We start from the raw sequence: 24,563 nt of genomic DNA on the forward strand, positions 1-24,563 counted from the left end.
TAAATAAATGGTATACGGATTGGAAAGAAATAAATTAAACTGATTTTTCTTACAAATGACAAATAATCAACATAGAAAATCTGAAGGAATCAACAAAGAAGCTCTTGACCCTAATAATAATTACAGCAAGTTTGCAGGATAAAAGGTTAATATACAAAAGTCAGTTACTTTTCTATTTACCAACAAAGGACAGTGAAAATTTAATTATAAGACACAACACCATTTACATTAGCAGCCCAAAATTAAAAATTCAAGTGTATATCTATGAAAATATGTTTAACGTCTATATGAGAAAAACTACAATGTTCTAATAAAAAAATTCAAAGAACTTATAAAATAGACATTGCGTGTTTATGGACAGAAGAACTCTATATTATTAGAAAGTAAATTCTTCTGAACTTAATGTATAGATTCGATGTAATTCAAATCAAAATCTCATTAAGTTATTTTATAAATATTGACAAACTGGTTCTGAAGATTATTTACAGAGGCAAAAAATCCAGAATAGCTGATACTGTTTGGCTCTGTGTCCCACTCAAATCTCTCCCATATATTATAGGAGAGATGTGGTTGGAGATAATTGAATCATGGGGGTGGTTTCCCCCATACTGTTCTTGTGGTAGTGAAAAGTCTCACGAGACCTGATGGTTTGACATGGGGAAACCCATTTCACTTGGCTCTCATTCTTTCTCTTGCCACCACCATATGAGACATGCCTTTCACCTTCCACCATAATTGTGAGACCCCCTAAGCCATGTGGAACTGTGGAACTGTAAGTCCAATAAACCTCTTTCTTTTTTAAATTGCCCAGGATCAGGTATGTCTTATTAGCAGCAGGAAAATAGACTAATACAATAGCCAACACAATTTGAAGGAGAAGAACCAAGTTGGAAGACTCACGCTGCCCAATCTCAAAACTTACTGTAATTCTATAATAATCAAGACAATGTGATATTGGCAAAAGAATAGACAAATAGATAAATAAAACAGAACAAAGTCCAGAAATAGACCCACATAAATATAGACATGTGATGTTTGACAGTGGAACAAAGGCAATGCAATGGAGGAAATATAATATTTTGATTAAGTGGTGCTGGAATAACTGAACATCCACATGCAAAAAAATGAATCTAGACAAAGATCATACATTCTTTACAAACATTAACTCAAAATAGATTAAAACTTATTTGTCAAATACCAAATTGCAAAACTCCTAGAAGATAATATAGGTGAAAATCTATATAACCCAGAGTTTGGTAATGATTCTTTACACACATATATAACACATAAGAATGAACCATAAAAGAAAGAAGAAGCCAAGAAGCTGGAATTCATGGATATTAAAAAATTCTACTCTGTGAAAGACATTATGAAGAGAATTTAAAAAGCAAGAGACTGGGAGAAAATATTTGCAAAACATTATACTCCAAAATATTCAAGGGAAACTTAAAACTCAACAGCAAGAAAGGAAACATTCCTATTTAAAAATGGACCAAAGAGCTTAACAAATATCTCACCAGAGAAAATGTACACATGACAATTAATCATATAAAACGGTGTTCCACATTATATGTCATCAGGAAAATGCATGCTTGAAAGATCAAAATCTGGAAAACTGACACCAAATTCTGGTCAGGATATGGAACAGCAAGGACTTTCATTTATTGCTGGTGGGAATGCAAAATTGCATAGTCACTTTGTAAGAGTTTGGTGGTTTCTCTCAAAACTAAATATAATCCTAACACATGATCCAGTAACTGTGTTCCTTGGTATTAACCCAAAGACGTTAAAAATACATTCACATAGAAACGTTCACACAGAAGTGTATAGCAGCGTTCTTAATAAATGCCAAAATTAGGTACCAACAAGATGTCCTTCAGAAGGTGAATGGATACATAAACTGTGGTACATTAACACAATGAAATATTACCTAGGACTACAAAAAACTGAGATATAAAGCCACGAAGACACATGAAGCAACCATAAACACATATTCTCAAGTAAAATAAGCTAGTCTAAAAAGGCTGTGTATTATGTGATTCCAACTATATGGCATGCTGGAAAAGGCAGAATTATGGAAACAGTAAAAAGATCAATGGTTGCCATGCACTGGGAAGAGAAAGGGATGACTAGAGCACAGAGGATTTTTAGGGCAGTCATAATATCGTGTATAATACTGTAATGGTAAGTATGTGCCAATTATAAATTGTAATGTAAACTATGGACTAATGTTAACTATGGACTTTGAATGATTAACATGATGTCAATTCAGGTTCATCGTTTGTAATAAATATACCACTGTGGTGGGGGATGTTCATAATGGGAGAGGCAATGCATGTGTTGGGGCATGGAGTATATGGAAAATCTCTGTAAGTTCTTATTTTCTGCCCAATTTTTGTGTGAACTAGAAAAAGAAAAGTCAATGAAACTCAAAAAAGAAAAGAAGGAAGTAGGTAATAAAATCTTCAGTGGAAACTCATAGAGATTTGATTAGATAACAATGGAAACAATCTAGGAAACTAACGTTGATTATTTGAAAAGATCAATACAACTGAGAAACTTTTAGACTGACAAAGAAAAAAAATAGGAGACTCAAATTACTAAAATCAGAAATGAATGAGAAGACATACTAATGATCTTAGAGAATTGAAAAAAAAAATTGAGAAAATATATGAATAAGTATATGACAACAAACTAGATTACTTAGATTTCCTAGAAAGACACAACTATCAAAGCTGACCTTGGGTGGATACCATGCTTCATGCCTGTAATCCCAAAACTTTGGGAGGCCAGGGTGGGAGGATCACTTGAGGCCAAGGGTTCAAGACCAGCCTTGGCAACATAGTGTTACCTTATCTGTACAAAAACAAAAAATTATCCAGATGTGGTGCATGCCGATAGTCCTAGCTACCAAAGAGGCTGAGGGGGGAACCACTGTTTGCACTCAGGAGCTTGAAGTTTCGGTAATCTGTGATTATGCCACTGTACTTCAGCCTTGGTGAGTGAGATCTTGTTTCTAAAAAAATAAACTACTGGTCCAGCAAGACATAGAAAATCTGAATAGATATATCACAAGAAAAATGTTATAATTTATATCCATAATATTTCCAATAACAACACAATTCTATGACTAGAAAGCTTCTCTGAGGAGCCTACCAAATATTTAAAGAAGAATTAATACTTCAAAAGGTCTTTCAAAAGATAGAAGACATAACACTTCCGGCTTACTTTATAAAGCCATTATTAGCCTGAGACAAGAACCAGACAAATTATTCAGAAGAAACAAAAGCTACTGACCAATATCTTTTTGAATACAAATCCAAAAATTCTCCACTAAACTATAGCAAGTAAAGTCTAGCAATATATAAAAAGAATTATATATAGTAATCAAATGGGATTTGTGTTACAAATGCAAGGTCAGTTTAACATGTGAAAATCAATTAATGTAATATACCAATTAATGTAATATACAATAAAAAACATGTGAAAATCAATTAATGTAATATACAATAAAACAATGGATATAACTCGTGATCATATTAACAGACACAGAAAAAGCAACTGACAAATACAGCACTCTTTCTTGATAAAAGCGCTCAACAAATTAAGAATAGAAGCAGAACTTCATCAGTGTGATAAAGGACATCTACCAAAAAAAAAAAAAAACAAACAAAAACAAAAAACAAACAAACACTGCTAACATTTTACTTAATAGTGAAAAAAGACATGCTTTCTCTCTAAAATCAGGAGAAGACAAGCATTTGTTTCCAAATTTGATTCAACATTTTGTTGGAGGTTCTAGTCAGAGAAATAACTCAAGGAAATGAAATAAAAGGCAGCCAGATTGGAAGGGAAGAAGCAAAACTATCTCTACCTGTAGATTACATGTCCTGTATGTAACAGAAAATACCAAGGAGTTTATAAAACAAACAGCACCAATAAATTCAGAAATATTTAAAGATATAAATTCAATGTAAAAATTGTATTTCTATAAAGTAGCAATGCATGAACTAAGATAAAATTGAGAAAATTCCATTTATAATAGAATTATGAGTAAAATTAAAAAATGCTTAGAAATAAAAAGAAGCACAAAACTTATACTCTGAAACTACAAAACATTGTTGAAAAAAATATATAGACCATATAACTAAAATGAAAGACATGGCCGGGCATGGTGGCTCATGCCTGTAATCCCAGCACTTTGGGAGACTGAAGTGAGTGAATGACTTGAGGTTGGGAGTTTGAGACCAGCCTGGTCAACATAGTGAGACCCCTGTCTCTACTAAAAATACAAAAATTTAGCCGGGCATTGTGGTGTGCACCTATAATCCCAGCTACTTGGAAGGCTGAGGCAGGAGAATCACTTGAACCCAGGAGGCAGAGGTTGCAGTGAGCCAAGATGGTGCCACTGCTCCCTAGCTTGGGTAACAGAGCAAGACTCCATCAAAAATAAATAAATAAATAAAAATAAGGAAAGATATTAATGGAAATACTTAATAATAGTAAGTGACAGTTTCAATTCAATTCATGCAAAACCCTAGATTTATTTTTTGCAGAAATTGGCAAGCCCATCTTAAAATTTCTATGGATTTGCAAGCAAGCCAGAATAGCAAAACAATCTTGAAATTAAAAAAACAAGTTGGAGAACTTCCCAATTTCAAAATTCATTAATCAAAACAATGTGGTATTGGTGTAAGTATGGAAATATAGATTGATGTAAAAGAATTTAGTGTGCATAAATAAATACACATTTATGAACAAGCCTTCAAAAGACTATGAAGCCACCCCCATGTGGTCCCTGGAGGCAACAAACTCTCTCACCATCCCACATTCAGTTTTCACCAATTTTTACCTGAGTTTTCGTGCTGGTGTCCCATGTCCCATTGCGTCCTCAGGTAAGCACATGCTCATATCCTGTTGCTCCTTGCAAACACTTGTGTCTCCTTAGATCTTAGTCTATTTGATTGCTCTCAGAATCATCTCTCAGACACATTAATCTTTGCTATTTGTCCATCTTTTTTGTTGTTGTATGGATATAGATATAACTCTTTTCAGCTTACTGTGTCTCCAAGCAGAAACCCGAAGTATTATAGGATAGTGATATTATTTTAGTTTTCCTTTGATTTTGTAACACGCTTTGCTTACCTTAAGAGTCAAAACTTAATCTTAGGTATTTTTTTATCTTTAGCAATAAGCACAGGATGAGGTGTGCATAGCCCTAACCAAAAATTTGATTAGTCAAACTGAAGTCAAAGTCAGAAAGGCCTGCAGTTGTGTCATTTGGGGCAGAGTCTTAAGCAATTCGTGGCATCAGCCTCAGCATTCTGTGTTTATCCAATAGTATTAGATTTTATTCTCCTATTTTGGCATAGGTGATATCTTCCTTAATCAGACATGTATGCAAAGGTAATTAAATTATTTGAAGGACTCTCTCTATTATAGGAGGTATTGTGGAAAGGGCCAAGAATGATGAAAGGTTCTGGCAAAAAATGATTTTATTTAGTCACATTGTAGGCTGCTTTTACCATATATGGTAGTGGTTTTGACTAAATATTAGAACCACTTAGAAAGGTATCAAAATATTGGCTTGGCTCCACCCTAGAAAAACTAAATCAGAATCTCTGTGTTTGGGCAATGAAATTATTAAACCTCCCTATGGCATTCTAATCTGTAGTTAGAAAGGATAAGTATGGTGCTAATTAGTTTGTATGCTAGAAATAAATATCATCTGTATTTAATTATTATAGATATAATTCCATCAAAATATGGATGAGTAAAACTATAAATTTAACCAAGAAAAAACTAACCATATCATGATATTTTTAAGTCACTAATAAGGTTTTTATAAGAATCTTCTGTAAGCTCTCTTCAGCCTATGATAATGTTCGATTAACCTGTCTCCTAAAAATCTACTTAATTATAAGAGTGTTAACTTCATCTGCATTAATTTAGACCAAGAGACAGATAGGAAAGTCAATAGGAGTAGGAGAGATGTGTAATTAGTCTTGGTAATGTCAGCCTGATATCTCGTTCCCCAGATAGCGCCTAAACACTATTACTTCTACTCTCATATAGGTCCTTTAGTCTCAATGACATTCTCCAAGTTTCTATATAAATTAGGATAGGTTAATTTTTTCTGTGGTAACAAATCAATCCTAAAATGTCACTGAACTAATAAAATAAACATTTATTTCTCACTTGTACAGAGCCTGCTGCATATCTGAATGATTTTCTAAAATAACTATGTTCTATACTTAAGAGTCAGATATCCAAACTTCTATGGGTGCCATCACCATATTGCTCAATTATTACACACCCATCCATGTGCTTTTGCTATGGTAGACAACTATGCATGGATTTTCTATTCCCTCAGTCCAGAAGTGGTATATATTCTGCTCACTGCACATTGGACAATACTAGACATGAGGCTTCACTCAATCACAAGGAAAAGGAATGTAATCCTCAATTTATTATTTCCAGATTTCTAATTCACAAGTGAATTATTTTTAATATTGCAATTGAGAATTTAATTCATCATTAGTACATATGTAATTTATCTAATTACATTTATCTAGTGTTTAAGTTTTGTCTCTTATAAATCAAAATACCATTTGATTATTGCTTCAAATAGAATAAAAATTTAACACGAAAACACTGATACCTAGCTCATCTAAGACATACTAAAAGACAAATGCAATAATACTCTATGAGAACAAGGTGGTTAACACACCCTCCTTTAAAAAAATTCAAGCCTGAATCAAGCCTTACGATACTATAAGGTAAGTCACTAGCCAATAAAATAATCAATTTCTAGATTCTGGTCATTGGTCCCTTTTTATTATAGGTCCCTACCACATACACTTACGAGGTTCCTGTAAAATGTATGCTGGTTAGGAACATTGGGATTTTTTTTTTTTTTAAATACTTTAAGTTCTAAGGTACATGCGCATAACGTGGTTTGTTACATATGTATACTTGTGCCATGTTGGTGTGCTGCACCCATCAACTCGTCAGCACCCATCAACTCGTCATTTACATCAGGTATAACTCCCAATGCAATCACTCCCCCCTCCCCCTTCCCCATGATAGGCCCCAGTGTGTGATGTTCCCCTTCCCAAGTCCAAGTGATCTCATTGTTCAGTTCCCACCTATGAGTGAGAACATGCGGTGTTTGGTTTTCTGTTCTTGTGATAGTTTGCTGAGAATGATGGTTTCCAGCTGCATCCATGTCCCTACAAAGGACACAAACTCATCCTTTTTTATGGCTGCATAGTATTCCATGGTGTAGGAAAATGTGGCACATATACATTGGGATTTTTAACTTACTAACTTATTAGTGGTGATGTCAAGTAAAATATGCTAAGTATATTTAATGAAATTGAAATTTTACAATAACTACCCTTATTTCTCATGGATGCCTACTTTTAGAAAGTTACATTTTTAAGGATTATTGATATTTTCTGAATACTGTGCATTTAAAAATACCATCATATAAATCCTCTTAATATTTTTATACTCTGTCTATTATATAATAAAAATTATTTAAACCCAAAAATAATATCATGTGACTAGAAACCAACTTGAAAATAGACAATAGAAACACATAACTACAGTGGAGTTTGCTGGCCAAGAATTAATATGTCACAGATATGAAGGAAAAGGCATAGAAAATAAACTAAAAGACAATTGCGCCAAAGAATCCAAATCTATATAATATAATAAAATAAAGACTCTGAAGCTGAAAAATACAATTCATGAGTTAAGAACTTTTTATACAGTTTTCATAGCACGTTAAACACAGCAAAAGAAAGAACAAATAAACTGGGAGAAATATAAAATAATTTTTAAATTGAGCAAAACAAGGAATATAAATGGAAAATATATAAAACATCACTAGGAATATATGGGTTAGAGTAAAACAGCCTAATATATGTGTACTTGTTTGAGAAAGAATAGAAGAAAAAGATAGTCATCAATAGTATTTGAAGAACTAATGTTGAAAATTCAATAAATACACCAGCCCACAGATTCAAAAAGTTATAAGAATCCCAACAATAAGCACATAACAATGACTACATATAAGCAAACATAATAAAACTACTAAAAGTAGGACAAAACAAAACGAGACTCCTGAAAAGACACACATTACTCTCTTAATAAAAATGCTGATGCCCGAAATTATGAAAGAGAGAATAAAATGGAATAAGACCACGATAAAAGTAAAAAAAAATTGTCAATTTAGAAGTTTATGCTGAGAAACAAATATCCTTATAAAATAAAGAGAAATAAACTATTCATGCTGAAAAACAAAAAGGAGAAAATGAATGTACCATCAATAGATGCATTCACTATTAGATATATAAAAGGAATTACTATAGACAAAAGAAAAAAATCACATAAACACAGGAAAGATATTAGTGAATGTGATCCAGATTGTCTTACCAATCAACAATTACGGTAGCTTACGGATAAAAATGTATAAAATAAAATTGTTAACATAAAATCTGAGAAGTAATTGGAGCAAAATGTTCAAAGCTTTAGTATTTTCATAGTCATTATGAATTAATAAAATTTTACATAATTATAATGTCAAATATGTATTTTTAACCTTTAAAATATTAAAATACTTAATACTGTGAATATTAATGTAAAACACCTGTGTTTTGAAGGAGCAGAGCAAAATGGTGGAATAGAAGTCTCCACCAATCATCCCCCAACAGGGGTGAGCACTCATAGTAACTGGTTTTAACTCCATAGCACTGAAAGAGGCACTAAAGAGACAGAGAAAATAGTCTTAAATAGCCGACGCACTCCCACCCACGCCCACATTCTCCCTGCACTACTCTCACGGTGCCGAGAGCATTTCTGGGAACTGAAGGAGGAAGAACACAGCCATTGTGAGGCATTAAACTCAGCGTTGTCCTTTTAGAGTAGAAAGGACAACCAGACCAAACTCAGATGATGGCTGGCCATGAAGTGAACATTTAAACCAGCCATAGGCAGAGGGGAATTGCAGATCCCAGTGGTCAGAACTCTTATGCGTGTCCTAGTACTGAACTAGGCCTAGAGACAGTGGACTGAGGAGGCATGTGAAATACTGAGACACCAGCTGGGGCAGCCAAGGGAGTGCTGGCATCACCCTTCCCCTAACCCCAGGCTGCACAGTTTAGATCTCCAAGAGAGGCCCCTTCCTTCCATTTGAGGAGTGAAGAGGGAAGAATGGGGAGGACTTTGTCTTATACCTTGTATACCGGCTCAGTCACAGCAGGATAGGACACCAGTCAGAACCACACGGCCCCCATTCCAAACCCTAGTCCCAGGTAATATTTCTAGACAACACTGTGGGCCAGAAGAGAACCCATTGCCTTGAAGGAAAGGATCCAGTCCTAGCAGCGTTCACCATCTTCTAACCGAAGAGCCCTTGGGCCCTGAATAATCAGTAACAATACCCAGGTATTATCTTGGGGGCCTTTGTTGGGCCTCTGAGACTTGCTGGCTTCAGATGAGACTCAGCACATTACCCGTTGTGGCTACAGGAAAAACCATTTCTTCTTGAGAGAAGCAGAGGGAAATGTAATGACGACTTTGCCTTGCACCTTAGGTACCACAATAGCCTTAGTGGGATAGAACATCAAGCAGGCTCTTAGGATTCCTGATTCCAGGACTTGACTCTTAGTATTTCTGGACATGTCCTGGGCTAGAGGGCAGCCTACTGCCCAAAGGGCAAGTACCAGCCAGGCAGCATTCGCTACAAGGTGACTTAAGAGCCTTTGGACCTTAAGGTAATGTCAGCAGTAATCTGGCAGTACCCCTAATGACCTGGGGTGGTGATGCCTATGGGGTCAGGCTCTCTTCTGCTTTTGGAAGTGGGAGGAAAGAGTGGGAAGGAATGTATCTTGTGGTTTGAGTGCCAGCTTAGTCGCAGTACAATAGAACACCAGATAAACTTCTAAGGTTTTTGACTGTGGTCACTGACACCCAGATGGTACCTCTAGATCAACCTGGGCTCTAGGAGACCTTGCCAACTGAAAGGAAGAACACAAGCCTGGCTGGCTTTGCCAGTGACTGACTGTAGAGCCCCAGGGCCTTCAGCAAACATAGGCAGTATACAGGGAGAAGTTACAGTGGGCCTTGGGTGAGACTCACAGCTCTCCTGGCTTCAGGCCTGACACAGAACAGTTATAGTGGTGGTGGCCACAGGGGTGCTTGTATCACTCCACCCCCAGCCTAAGGTGGCTTGGAACAGAGAAAGAGACTGTTTATTTTAGAGAAAGTAAGGGAAAATAATAAGAATCTCTGCCTGATAATCCAAAGAATTATCCTGGATCTTGTCTAAGACCATCAAGGTAGTACCTCTATGAGTACAAGAACGAGAGCATTCTGGACCTGGGGTATCCCTTAAAAACAGATACAGCTTAGATTACACCACCAAAATCCTTCTGAATATCCAGAAAGCCTTCCTGAGAAGGATGGGTACAAATAAACCCAGACTGTATAGACTAAAAATAAATAAGTAACTCCTCAATGCCCAGACACAGAATAACAGCTACTAGGATCAACACAATTCAGGAAAACATGACCTGACCAAATGAACTCAATAAGGCACCAGGGACCAATTCTGGAGAAACAGAGATATGTAACCTTTCAGACAGATAAATGAAAATAGCTGCATTGAGTAAATTAAAAGAATTTCAAGATAACACAGAGAAGGCATTCAGACTCTATCTGTTTTCACAAAGAGACTGAAATAATTTAAACGAGTCACACAAAAATTCTGGAGTTGAAAAATGCAACTGGCTTATGAAGAATGCATGAGAGTCCTCTAATAGCAGAATTAATCAAGCAAAAGGAAGAACTAGTATGTGTGAAAACAGGGTATTTGAAAACATACAGTCTGATAAGACAAAAGAAGAAAGAATAAAAGACAATGAATTCTGTCAACAGGATCTAGAAATTAGCCTCAAAAAGCAAATCAAAGAGTCAATAGCCTTAAAGAGAAGATCAAGAAATAAATAGAAGTAGTAAGTTTATATAACGGGAAAATAACAGAGAACTTCCCAAAACTAGAGAAAGATATCAGTATCCAAGTACAAGAAGGTTATGGAACATCAAGCAGATTTAACTGAAAGAAGACTACCACAATGCATTTAACAATAGAACTCTCAAAGATCAAACATAAAGAAAGGATGCTAAAAGCAGCCAAGAGAAGAGAAACAAATAACATGCAGTGGAGCTCCAATATGTCTGGCACAGACTTTTCAGTGGGAAACTTACAGGCCAGGAGAGAGTAGCAGGATATATCTAAAGTGCTGAAGGAAAAAAAAAATTGCCCTAGAATAGTATACCAGGTGAAAATACTCCTTGACCATGAAAGAGAAATAAAGACCTTCCCAGAAAAACAAAAGCTGAGAGGTTTCATCTATGCTAGACCTGTTCTAAGTAAACAATAAAGGGAGTCATTCAATCAGAAAGAAAAGCACATTAATGAGCAATAACCAATCACTTAAAGGTATAATCCTCATTGATAATAGTAAGTACACAGAGAAACACAAAGTATTATAACATTGTAACTGTGGTGTATAAACTACTCTGATCCTAAGTAGAAAGACTAAATGATGAACCCATCAAAAATAACAACTACAACTTTTCAAGACATAATTGGTTAAATTAGGTATATATGACTATAGAAACAACAAGAAGTTAAAAAGTGGGGGGATGGAGGTAAGGTGTAGAATTTTTATTAGTTTTCTTTTGCTTGTCTATGCAAATAGTGTTAAGTTGTTATCAGGTTAAAATAATAGGTAATAAGATAGTATTTGCAAGTCTCATGATAACCTCTAACCAAAAAACATAAAAATGTTACACAAAATATAAAAAGCAAGAAACTAAATCATATAATGACCAGAGAAAATTCCCTTCAATAAAGGAAAACTGGTAACAAAGAAGAAAGGAAGATAAGACAACAAACAGAAAACAAATAACAAAATGACAGCAATTAGTTCTTAACAATAATAACATTAAATGTAAAAGGAGTAAATTCTCCAATCAAAAGCCATACACTGGCTGAATGTATACAAATACAAGACCCACTGATCTGTTGCCTACCAAAAACAAACTTTACCTATAAAGACACGTATAGAGTGAAAACAAAGGGATGGAAAAAGAGATTCCATGCCAATTGAAACCAAAAGAGAGGAAGAGTTGTTATATCAGACAAAACGGATTTCAAAACAAAAACTATATGAGGAGACAAAAAAGGTCTCTGTATAATGATAAAAGGGTCAATTCAGCAAGAGGCAATAACAATTTTAAATATATATGCACCCAACACTGGAGCACCCAGATATATAAAGGAATATTCTTAGAACTAAAAAGAGAGATAGGTCCCAATACAATAACACCTATAGACTTTAACACCCCACTTTCAGCATTGGACAGATCTTCAGACAGAAAATCAAAAAAGAAGCATTGCATTTATTCTGCATTGTAGACCAAATGAATCTAATAGATATTTACAAAACATTTCATCCAATGGCTACAGGATACACATTTTCTTCCTCAGCATATGGATCATTCTCAAGGATAGATCATGTGTTAGGTCACAAACCAAGTTTTAAAATATTTGAAAAAATTGAAATAATATCAAACATCTTCTCTTTCCACATGGAAAAAACTAGAAATTTATAACAAGAGGAATTTTGGAAACTATACAAATACATGGAAATTACACAATATGCTCATGAATGACCAATGAGTCAATAAAGAAATTAAGAAGAATATTGAAAAATTTTTGAAACAAATGATAATACAACTACAACATACAAAAACCTTTGGGATACAGCAAAAGCAGGACCAAGAGGGAAGTTTATGGGTATATCAAAAATGAGAAAAAATTTCAAATAAATCATGTAATAATGCATCTTAAAAAACTAGCGAAGCAAGAGAAAACTAAACCCAAATTAGTAGAAGAAAGAAAATAACAAAAATCAAACAGAAATAAGTGAAATTGAGATTAAAAAAATAAAAATAAAATGAAAAATTTGAGTTTTTGAAAAGATAAACGAAATTGACAAAACTTTAGCCAGACTAAGAAAAAATGACAGAAGATCCAAATACATCAAATCAGAAATGAAAAAGGAGACATTGCAACATTTACCACAGAAATTCAAAGGATTATTAGTGGCCACAATGAGCAACTATATATGCCAATAAATTAGAAAATCTAAAAGAAATGGACAAATTCCTAGACACATGTAACCTACGACGATTGAAACAGAAAGAAATTCAAAACCTAAACAGACCAATAACAAGTAATGACATTGAGGCCATAATGAAAAATCTCCCAATAAAGAAAAGCAGCTTTGCTGCTGAATTCTACCAAACATTTAAGAAAGAAAGAAAGAAATACCATTTCTACTCAAACACTTCTGAAAAACAGAGGTGGGAATACATTGAAACTCATTCTATGAGACCAGTATTACCGTGATACTGTAACCAGATGAAGATACATCAAAAAAAAAAAAAAAAAGAAAGAAAGAAAGAAAAGAAAGAAAACTATAGGCCAGTATCTCTGATGAATACCGATATAAAAATTCTCAAGAAAATACTGGCAAACCAAATTCAACAATACATTAGAAAGTTCATTCATCATGACCTAGTGGGATTTATCCCTCAGATGAAAGGATGGTTTAACCTATGCAAGTCAATGTTATACATCGTATCAACAGAATGAAGGAAAAAACCACATAATCCTTTAAACTGACGCTGGAAAAGCATTTGATGGAATTCAACATCCCTTCATGATAAAAATCTCCAAAAACTAGTATAGAAAGAACATACCTCAACATAATAAAACCCGTATTTGACAGACCAACAACTAGAATCATACTGAATGGGGAAAAGTGAAAGCCTTTCCTCAATATCTGGAACATGACAAGAATGCCCAATGGGACCAGTGTTATTTAACATAGTACTGGAAGTCCTACCTAGAGCAATCAGACAAAAGAGAGGTATAAAAGGCATCCATATTGGAATGAAAGAAGTCCAGTTACTCTCATTTGCAGATGATATAATATTGTATTTGGAAAAACCTAAAGACTCCACAAGAAAACTGTGTTAATCTGTTCTCATGCTGCTAATAAAGACATACCCAAGACTGGGTAATTTATAAAGGAAAGAGGTTTAATGGACTCACAGTTTCACATGGCTGGGGAGGCCTCACAATCATGGTGCAAGACAAAGGAAGAGCAAAGGGACTTCTTACATGGTGGTGGGCAAGAGAGAGCATGTACAGGGGAACTACCCTTTATAAAACTATCAGATTTCATGAGGCTTATTCACTATCACAAGAACAATGTGAGATGATTCAATTACCTCTCACCTGGTTCCTCCTATGACATGAGGGAATTATGGGAACCACAATTCAAGATGAGATTTGGAAGGGGACACAGACAAACCATATTATTCTGCCCCGGCCCCTCCTAAATCTCATGTCCTCACATATCAAAACCAATCATGCCTTCCTAACAGTCCCCAAAAGTCTTAACTCATTTCAGCATTAACTTAAAAGTCCACAGTCCAAGTCTCATCTGAGACAAGGCAAGTCCCTTCTGCCTATGAGCCTATAAAATCGAAAGCAAGTTAGTTACTTCCTAGATACAATGAGGGTACAGGTATTAGGTAAATACAGTCATTCCAAATGGGAGAAATTGGTCCAAACAAAAAGGCTACAGGCCCCATGCAAATCCTAAATTTAGCAGACCATTCAAATCTTAAAGCTTCAAAACGATCTCCTTTGACTCTATGTCTCACATTCAGGGTCTGCTGATGCAAGAGGTGGGCTTTCATGGCTTTGGGCAGCTCTACCTCTGTGGGTCTGCAGGGTACAGATCCCCTTCTGGCTGCTTTCATGAGTTGGCATTGAGTGGCTGTGGCTTTTCCAGGCACACAGTGCAACCCATTGGTAGCTCTACCATTCTGGTAGATCTGGAGGACAGTGCCCTCTTCTCACAGCTCCACTAGGCAGTGCCCCAGTGGAGACTCTGTGTGGGGGCTCCACCTCCACATTTCCCTTCTGCACTGGCCTAGTGGAGGTTCTCCATGAGGGATTCACCCCTCCAGCAAACTTTTGCGTGGACATCCAGGCATTTCCATACATCCTCTGATTGGTAGGTGGAGGTTCCCAAACCTCAAATCTTGACTTCTGTGCACCCACAGGCTCAACACTACATGGAAGCTGCCAAGGCTTGAGGCTTGCAGCCTCTGAAGCCATGGCCCAAGCTGTGGATTAGCCCCTTTTAGCCATGGTTGGAGTGACTGGGATGCAGGGCAGCAAGTCCCTAGGCTGCACACAGCAAGGGGGCCCTGGGCCCGCCACACGAAACCATTTTTTTTCGTAGGCCCCTTGGTCTGTGATGGGAGGGGCTGCTGAAAAGGTCTGTGACATGCTCTGGAGACATTTTCATCATTGTATTAGTGATTTACATTTGGCTCCTTGTTACTTATGCAAATTTCCACAGTAGAAAAACCGATTAAATTTAAGTTTATCCCCAGAAAATGGGTTTTTCTTTTCTATCATGTCATCAGGCTGCATATTTTCCAAACATTTATGCTCTGCTTCCTCTTGAATGCTTTGCCACTTGGAAATTTCTTCCACCAGATACCTTAAATCATCTTTATCAAGCTCAAAGTTTCAAAAATCTCTGGGACAGGGGCAAAATTCTACCAGTTTTTTTACATAGGAAAAGTGATCTTTACTTTAGTTCCCAAGAAGTTCCTCATCTCCATCTGGGACCATTTCAACCTGGACTTCATTGTCCATACCGCAGTCAGCATTTTGGTCAAAGCCATTCAACAAGTCTCTAGGAAGTTCCAAACTTTACTACATCTTCATGTCTTTTTCTGAGCCCTCCAAAATGGTTCAATCTGTGCCTGCCACCCAGTTCCAAAGTCATTTCCACATTGTTGGGTATCTTAACAGCAGTGCCCCACTACCTGGTACCAATTTGCTATATTAGTCTATTCTCACACTGCCAATAAAGACATACTCAACACTAGATAATTTATAAAGAAAAGAGGTTTAATGGACTCACAGTTCTACATGGCTGGGGAGGCCTCATGATCATGGTGGAAGACAAAGGAAGAGCAAAGGGATTTCTTACATGGTGTTGGGCAAGAGAGAGCATGTGCAGGGGAACTCCCTTTATAAAACCATCAGATCTCACAAGATTCACTCACTATCATGAGAACAGTATGGGGGAAACTGCCTCCATGATTCAATTACCTCTCACCAGGTCCTTACCATGACATGAGGGAATTATGGGAGCCACAATTCAAGATGAGATTTGAGTGGTAACACAGCCAAACCATATCAAAACCTATTAGAACTGAAAAACAAATTTAGCAAAGTTGCAGGATACAAAATCACATAAAAATAGCAGTAGCATTTCTATATGCCAACAATGAACAAATTAAAAAAGAAGTTTAAAAAAGTAATCCCATTACAATAGCCATACACAAATTTAAATACCTAGGAATTAACCAAAAAAGTGAAAGATCTCTATAATGAAAACTATAAAATAATGATGAAAGAATTTAAAAAGACAACCAAAAAATGAGAAAAAATTCTATATTCATGAGTTGAAAAATATTGTTAAAATGTCCATACTACCCAAAGCAAGCTATAGATTCAATATAATCTGTATCAAAATACCAATTAAATTCTTCACAGAAATAGGAAAAATATTCTGAAATATATAAGAATCCACAAAAAACCCAGATTATTCAAAGCTTTCTGAATGAAAAAAAATAAAAAAATTAAAAAAACCTTACGGAATTTCATTACTTGACTTCAAATTATACTACAGAGTTATAATAATCAAAACAACATGGTACTGGCATAAAAATAGACACACAGACTAATTGAACAAAATAGAGAACCAAGAAATGAATTCACACACCAGCAGTAAACTAATTTTCTACAAAGGTACCAAGAACATGAACTTGGGAAAAGACAGTCTCTTCAATAACTGCTGCTGGGAAACCTGGATATTCATCTGCCGAAAAGTAAAACTAGACCCCTATCTGGTGCTGTATACAACAATCAAATCAAGTCTTTAAGATTTAAAGACTTAAATCTAATACCTCATCTATGAAACTACTACAAAAAGAATATTGGGAGAAAATCTCCAGGACATGGTTCTGTGCAAACATTTCTCAAGCAATACCCCACAAGTACAGAGATATTGCTTAAGGGTTATTGTTTAAAGCAACAATGGACAAATGGAATCACATTAAGTAAAAAGTTTCTACACAACAAAGGATACAATCAACAAAGTGAAGAGACAGCCCACTGAATGAGAGAAAATATCTGAAAAACTACCCATCTGTCAAGGGATTGATAATCAGAATATATCAAGAGCTCAAATAACTCTATAGAGGAACACTTTAATAATCTGATTTAAAAATTGGCAAAAGATCTGAATAAACATTTTTCAAAATAACACATACAAATTGCAAACAGGTACATGGAAAGATGCTCAACATCATTGATCATCAGAGAAATGCAAATCAAAACTACAATGAGACATGATCTCACAGCAGTTAAAATAGCTTATATCCAAAAGACAATCAGTAACAAATGCTGGCGAAGATGAGGAGACTTGTACACTGTTGGTGGGAACGTAGATTAGTACAACCACTATGGAGAACCATTTGGAGGTTTCTCCAAATACTAAAAATCTAGCTGTCAAATGATCGAGCAATCCTACTTCTAGGTACATACATCAAGGAAAAGAAATCATTATATCAAAGAGATATCTGCACTACTATGTTTGTCTAGCACTGTTTACAATAGCTAAGATTTGGAAGCAACCAACAGTCCAGCAATAGATTAATGGATAAAGAAAATTTGGTACTTACACACAATGGAGATCCAGTCATTTGCAACAACAAGGTTGGAACTGGAGATTATTATGTTAAGTGAAATAAGCCAGGCACAGAAAGACAAACATTACATTTTCTCATATATTTGTGGGAACTAAAAATCAAAACAATTGATCTCATAAACATAGAAAGTAGAAGGATGGTTACCAGAGAAAGAAAATGGTAGTCGGGTGTAGAGGTGAAGGTGGGGATGGTTAACGGGTACCAAAAAAAAAAAAAATAGAAACCATGAATAAAACCCACTATTTGATAGCACAGTAGGGTGAATATAGTAAATAATAATTTAACTTTACATTTTAAAATAACTTATATAATGTAACGGGATTATTTGTGACTCAAAGGGTAAATGCTTGAGGGGACGGATACCTCATTCTCCTTGACATGCTTATTTCATGTTGCATGCCTGTATCAAAACATCTCACGTACCCCATAATTACATACACCTACTATGTACCCACAAAAAATCAATTAATGGAACATAGTAAGTATAAAAGAAAATGGAATAATAAGCTATATTTGATTAATTCAAAAGATAGCAAGATAGGAGACAAAAGAAGAATTACAAAATAGAAACACAAAATGAAAATAGTAGATATAAATCTAATTATATGTTGCTACATATATTCTAAAAATACCATAGTCATTAAGAGTCTGAATTATTTTAAAGTATGTATTGCTTCTCAGAGCACACCTTAAATATGAGAATGCACAATATTTGAAAAGTGGACCTTAAAAATATACTATGAAAACAGAAATAAAAAAATTGGTATAGCTATATTAATATCAAACAATGTTGATATTAATGAAAGCACTGCTAGAGATAAAGATGAACATTTTATAATAAAGGACTCAATTCCCCAGGTAGATATGTTGATTATAAGTGTGCCACTGATAGTTTAATGTAGATAAATAATATTTGATGTAAATAAATTTTAAAAAGTCTATAATCACTGTGGGAGATATTTAATCAAATATTTCATAAACATATGAGCAGGCCGGGCATGGTGGCTCACACCTGTAATCCCAGCACTTTAGGAGGCCAAGGCAGGTGGATCAAGAGGTCAGGAGACTGATACCATCCTGGCTGACACCGTGAAACCCCGTCTCTACTAAAAATACAAAAAATTAGCCGGGCGTGGTGGCGGGCACCTGTAGACCCAGCAACTTGGGAGGGTGAGGCAGGAGAATAGCATGAACCCAGGAGGTGGAGCTTGCAGTAAGCCGAGACCATGCCACTGCACTCCAGCCTGGGTGACAGTGCAAGACTCCGTCTCGGAAAAAAAACAAAAAAAAAGCCTATGAGCAAACAAAAATACAGTAAAGACAGAACATTTTTAAAAAACACAATTGAAAATGTATACATACAATCACAGTAAACATCTAGCCCAAAAAGAAAAAAGTATTTATTTAATGAGTATAGAAGATATATTTTTATGTGTCTTAGATCATGCAGAAAATCTAAACACAAATTCAAAGAGTGAAATCATATTTAGATGTTTTCTGACTGTAGAAAATTAAACTAGAAATAAATGAGGAAAAGATAATTAGAAAGTCTCCAACCGTTAGAAATTAAGCAACACAATCCAAAACAACCCATGGGTCAAAGAAGAAATCACAATAGAAATTGGAAAATATTTTAAGCAAAAAGATAATGAGGACACAGCATATGAATATTCGTGGGAAATAGCAACATCACTGTCTAGGGAGAAATTTATATTCTTACATGCATATATTAGGAAAGAACAAAAATTGAAAATTAATGATTTAAGCTTCTATCTCAAGATGCTAGGAAATGTATAGCAAATCAAATAAACAAAAGTAAATAGAAGAATATAATAGAGATAAGATAACTTAATGAAAGAGAAAATGCACAAAAGAGTACATTAAAACAAGGAGGAGGTGACTCTTTGAAAATATGAATAATCTTAATCAAATGCTAGCAAGACTGATCAATGAAAACATGGAACATTTATAAGTTACTGACATCAGAAATATGAAGAAATATCACTCCATATTTCATATTTTTATCACTGAAGACATGAAAATGAAAACAAAGATTATTGACACTTTTACTAATATATTTGACAATTTTAAGAAAATAACTCGTTGAATAGTATATTTCAAGACTGACACATGAAAAGAAAATCTGAATAGCCCTACAAATATTTTTAAACATACAATCTATTATTAAAACCCTCCCCAGAAAAAAAAGTTTGCTTCACTAGAAAAGTCTTTCAAACATTTAAGAAATCAAGCCAAACTTATAATAATCACCCTGATTTTATGTGTATGTGCATGTGTGTAGTAATTTTAAGAGATCTGTGTAAGGTTGAAATTAAAATCTAAACAGAATCATTAATTTTTTTCTCATGTAGTTCTCCTATCTTTTGTCTTTTTACGTGAATATTTTAATAATAATTATATCAAAGTCATAGTCAGTGAAGTCAATTATCTAGATCATGTGAAGTTGGGTATGTAGCTATCATCTGACGACTCTCTTGATTTTTTTTCTTGATCTCATTACTCTTGACATGCCTACATTTTTTTTTTTTTTTCTAGCCATGTTGTATACGAAATGTAGAGGCTCCAGCTGATGGTGTTTTTCAACCAGGGGAAGTTTATCTTTTCCTTTTCCAGGTGGATAGACTAGCAAAAAAATCAACTTATTCCATTCTTGGATGGAGTTTAGTGGAGGCAGTGTTGCAGTTTTATGAAGATTTAGTCTACTTCTTACTCCAATCCTTAGACATAGATTTTAAAATTTTAAATTTAGAATTCAGTGAATTCACCAGGACTGCTCCCGTGTCTTACCACCACCACCAGGGTACTCTGGAAAACACTTTTCTGCTTTTCAGAATGTTCAGCTAAACCTTTTACTCCCAACTCATACAGCTTCAGAATTTGGCTAATGTCTTAAAAGAAAAATTGACTTAAACCATACAAATCTCCAAAGTTGTCTCTTTTGTACAGGTGTCTGTTTCTTTGTCCTACTGACTTTTTTGACAGCATATGAACTCAGAATTATTTTTACATTTTAAATAGTTCAGGGATAAAATATTTCATAAAATGTGAAATTTTATGACACTTAAATTTCACTAGTTTTGTTGGAACATAAACGCACTCATTCACTTACATACTATCTGGACAAATTTCACTACAATGATAGAATTGAGTGGTTGACACAGAGACTCTATAGCTGCAAAGCTGAAAATGTGTACCTGTGTCCCTTAACAGAGGTAAGGGACCTCTTTTAAGGTTTTTTTGTTTTGTTTTTTTTTTTTAATACACCATTTTCTGCTCTAGTATGTAAGACTACCAAAAGTTCTGCTAGTTTCTGTATCACTCAGCGAGGCCTTCTGCACAGGAAAAGTCCAGAGACTCATAGAATATTCATAGGATAAACTATGTCTTCAGATTGTAAATTCACCACTCTCTTGTTCCTTCACTCTATAATCGTTATCTATCAAAGGCTTTTTGCTTCAAAAATGCTCTGATTTCATTAAACAGGGTTTTCTTCCTCTGTTTTAACTATCATTTTTCACTTAATCTACTTTTTTCTTGCCAAAAGCAGTTGTATATCACAAAGTACTCCATTCTATTTTAAGTGGTAGATAATCATCACTTGAAAGAGCTGGATTATTGATATATGCTATTTTGCTTTTTATAAGAGGTATCTAGAAAAAAAGAAGCAGATAAAAATGAAGATATTATAGGGCACCAGAGAATTCCTGGTTTAAAAGGAACCAATAAAGTCTTCCAGTTTAAACCCTTATTTTGCAGTTTAATAAATCTTTACTTAGAGGGAAGTTTAAGAAGTTTGTTACAACTGACCTTAAGGTTTTGATTGGCAGGACTAGAGTCCTAACCTTCTGAATCTAGAAGCCTTCCCTTTGCTTCCCTGTGTCCTTTATGTGACCTTCACTGTACTGTACAGGCTTATGTGTCTGTAGCTTTAGCTGGTGTAGTAGGCTGTGCTTGTTTGCATGCCTTCCTGGAGTTGTGTATATTTATATTACTGTTATTGACACAATTAGGTGATACTCTCATACTTGAGTTATTGAAAGTTATCTTTCAAATTTTTTCTTTCTGAGAAAGAATATTGTTTTTCTGCCTTCTTTGGTAAAATAAAATAACCAAGGATGTTTTTAAGTCAGCTCAAATTTATCCAAAGTAATTTAAATATTATTTTTGAAGTAAAAATATAATGTCATTTTAAAAATAGGGTTAATAAGAAAAATGCTGACAGTTTCACAGTGCTAGTGTCACCACAATCTGGCTCTTTATTCAAAGCACCAATTAAGTAAAACATTTACATTTAGCTTGTCAGAAAATAATTTTTTAAAGTTAGCTTTTTAATATTTTTTTTTTGCATAGCCTCTGTCTTAATATCAAATCATTTATCTTTATACCTGCTAATGTAGTTTGTTATCATAGGCAGAATGACACATTCTATATAAAATACAGTGGACACAATAAAAAAATGTGTTATTGTAGAAGCTCATCAATAGATTGAATCAAGACTGAAGCACACCAAGTGTGTCTTCTATCTAACCTTTTTATTAGCAATAAATAATATTTGCCAAAAGTATTGAGTTGAATGTATTCTAGCAACATTTTATTTTCTGTACAGGTATATTAGACTATTATTTACAACACATTTAGAAATCTATTCATATTTAGAAATTCATTCAACTTTCTAAGTTTTCCATGAAATCTTCTGTGATTAAATATCCCAGCTTTACATCTTCCATTATGAAAATGTATTTTAATAGGACAAAACTCAGAATAGGCATAATTTTAAAACATTTATTCAGTAGTATTCTCATTTCTATTGACCTTAAGAATATTAAAAATATATATTATTTACAGAAGAGTTTTTAGATTTAGCCAAACATTTGTTACCTTTCATAGTAATACTCTTTTAGTCCAGAGATTAGCATAATAGCAACATGGGTCAATTTAGAAAACAATCGATAATTTTCCATTATTTGTCACTTCCATTGTATTGACTTGTTATTAAACTATTATTAAAGAACAACGGCCCTTCAATATTTGGATTTTTACAAAGCTATATAATAAAAACTTTTGGGTAGTTTAAAATAAATTTTATTTCCTATAAAAATTTGTGGAGTCTACATGCGTCCAGTATTTGGAAAGAAAAAACATTAAACTTCCTGTTTATTATTGGTCTTCCTGGAACTAGAAAGGATCAGAGAAATGAAGCAGAATGCAAATATGATCCAAGAGAGCTCTCAAAAGTAATGTAAAATACGTAAATACAGGTACAAATATAGAGAAAAAATGTAAATTCTTCAATTTATTTGGATTTCAGTAAATTATTTCCCATAGCCAAAATCATAGTTTAAATATCAGTAAAATATTTTTTGTTAATATGACTTTGCTGGTAAATAACATAATACCAGGTTGAGTATGCATACAATAAAGTTTCAGTGGCAGTTTAACTGGGTAAATGAATGATGCAAAACTATGAAGAACAAGATATAATGTACTGGCAGGAAAAAGAAGGGGCTAGTATGGTAATAAGGAAACACTTCGTGGTTTTGAATTTTGTGAAACATTTTCAGTGACTGGGAGGTATGTGTATAATTCAGAAAATGATAAATATGCTACAATAAAAAATAAAGATCAAATATTAGCATTTCAATATATCTAAGTTTTATTCCTCGCTTATGTCGTCTTCCCCATGTGTATTTGTTGCAAATGCACTATTTCTATATTAGGAGAGATAAGGCACAACAAACAGCCAAGAGATAGTATTTTTTAGGAGCAGAGAAAACAAAACAAAACATAAAAATCCTCTGGCATTTAGTTAAGAAAGACCACATGGACTATGATATTCTGAGAAGCCTCCATTGTTAATTAGTAGGTTAATAGATTTGTATGTTGCACCATAAATAACAGAAAACAAATTCTTTAAAAAAGTCAAATAAAAAAATTAACAAATGCTAATTATGTACACACAATTGTTTTATTGCATTTTGCTTTACTGTGCTTTGCAGATATGGTGGTTTGTTTTTTTTTTTTAAACAAATTAAAGGTTTGTAGCAACCCTGCATCAAGCATATCTATCAGCAAATGTTTCCAGCACCATGGGCTAACTTCATGTTTCTGTGTCACATTTGAGTAATACTTGCAGTATTTCATTACTTTTCATTATTATTACATCTTTTCTGGTTATTTGTGACCAGAGATTTTGATAGTACTACTGTAATTGCTTTGGGATGCCACAAAATGTACCCATATTAGACAGTACGCTTAATTGATAAACATGATATGTGTTGTCGCTACTGCTCTGACCAGCCATTTCCCCACTTCCTTCCCTCTCCTTCGGCTTTCCTATTTCCTGAGATACAACAATATTGAAATTAGGTTAGTTAACTCTACAATGGCCTCCAAGTTTTCAAGTAAAAGGAAGAGTTGCATACATTCCACTTTAAATCAAAAGCTACAAGTGATTAAGCTTAGTGAGAAAGGTGTCTTGAAAGCCCAGACAGGCCCAAAGCTAGGCCTCCTATACCAAACAGTTAGCCATGTTATGAATGCAAAGAAAAAGTTCTTGAAGGAAATTAAAAGTGTTACTCCAGTGAACACGTGAATGA

The sequence above is a fragment of the Macaca thibetana genome, chromosome 13 (assembly GCF_024542745.1).
Source record: "Macaca thibetana thibetana isolate TM-01 chromosome 13, ASM2454274v1, whole genome shotgun sequence".
Classification (NCBI taxonomy): Eukaryota; Metazoa; Chordata; class Mammalia; order Primates; family Cercopithecidae; genus Macaca; species Macaca thibetana.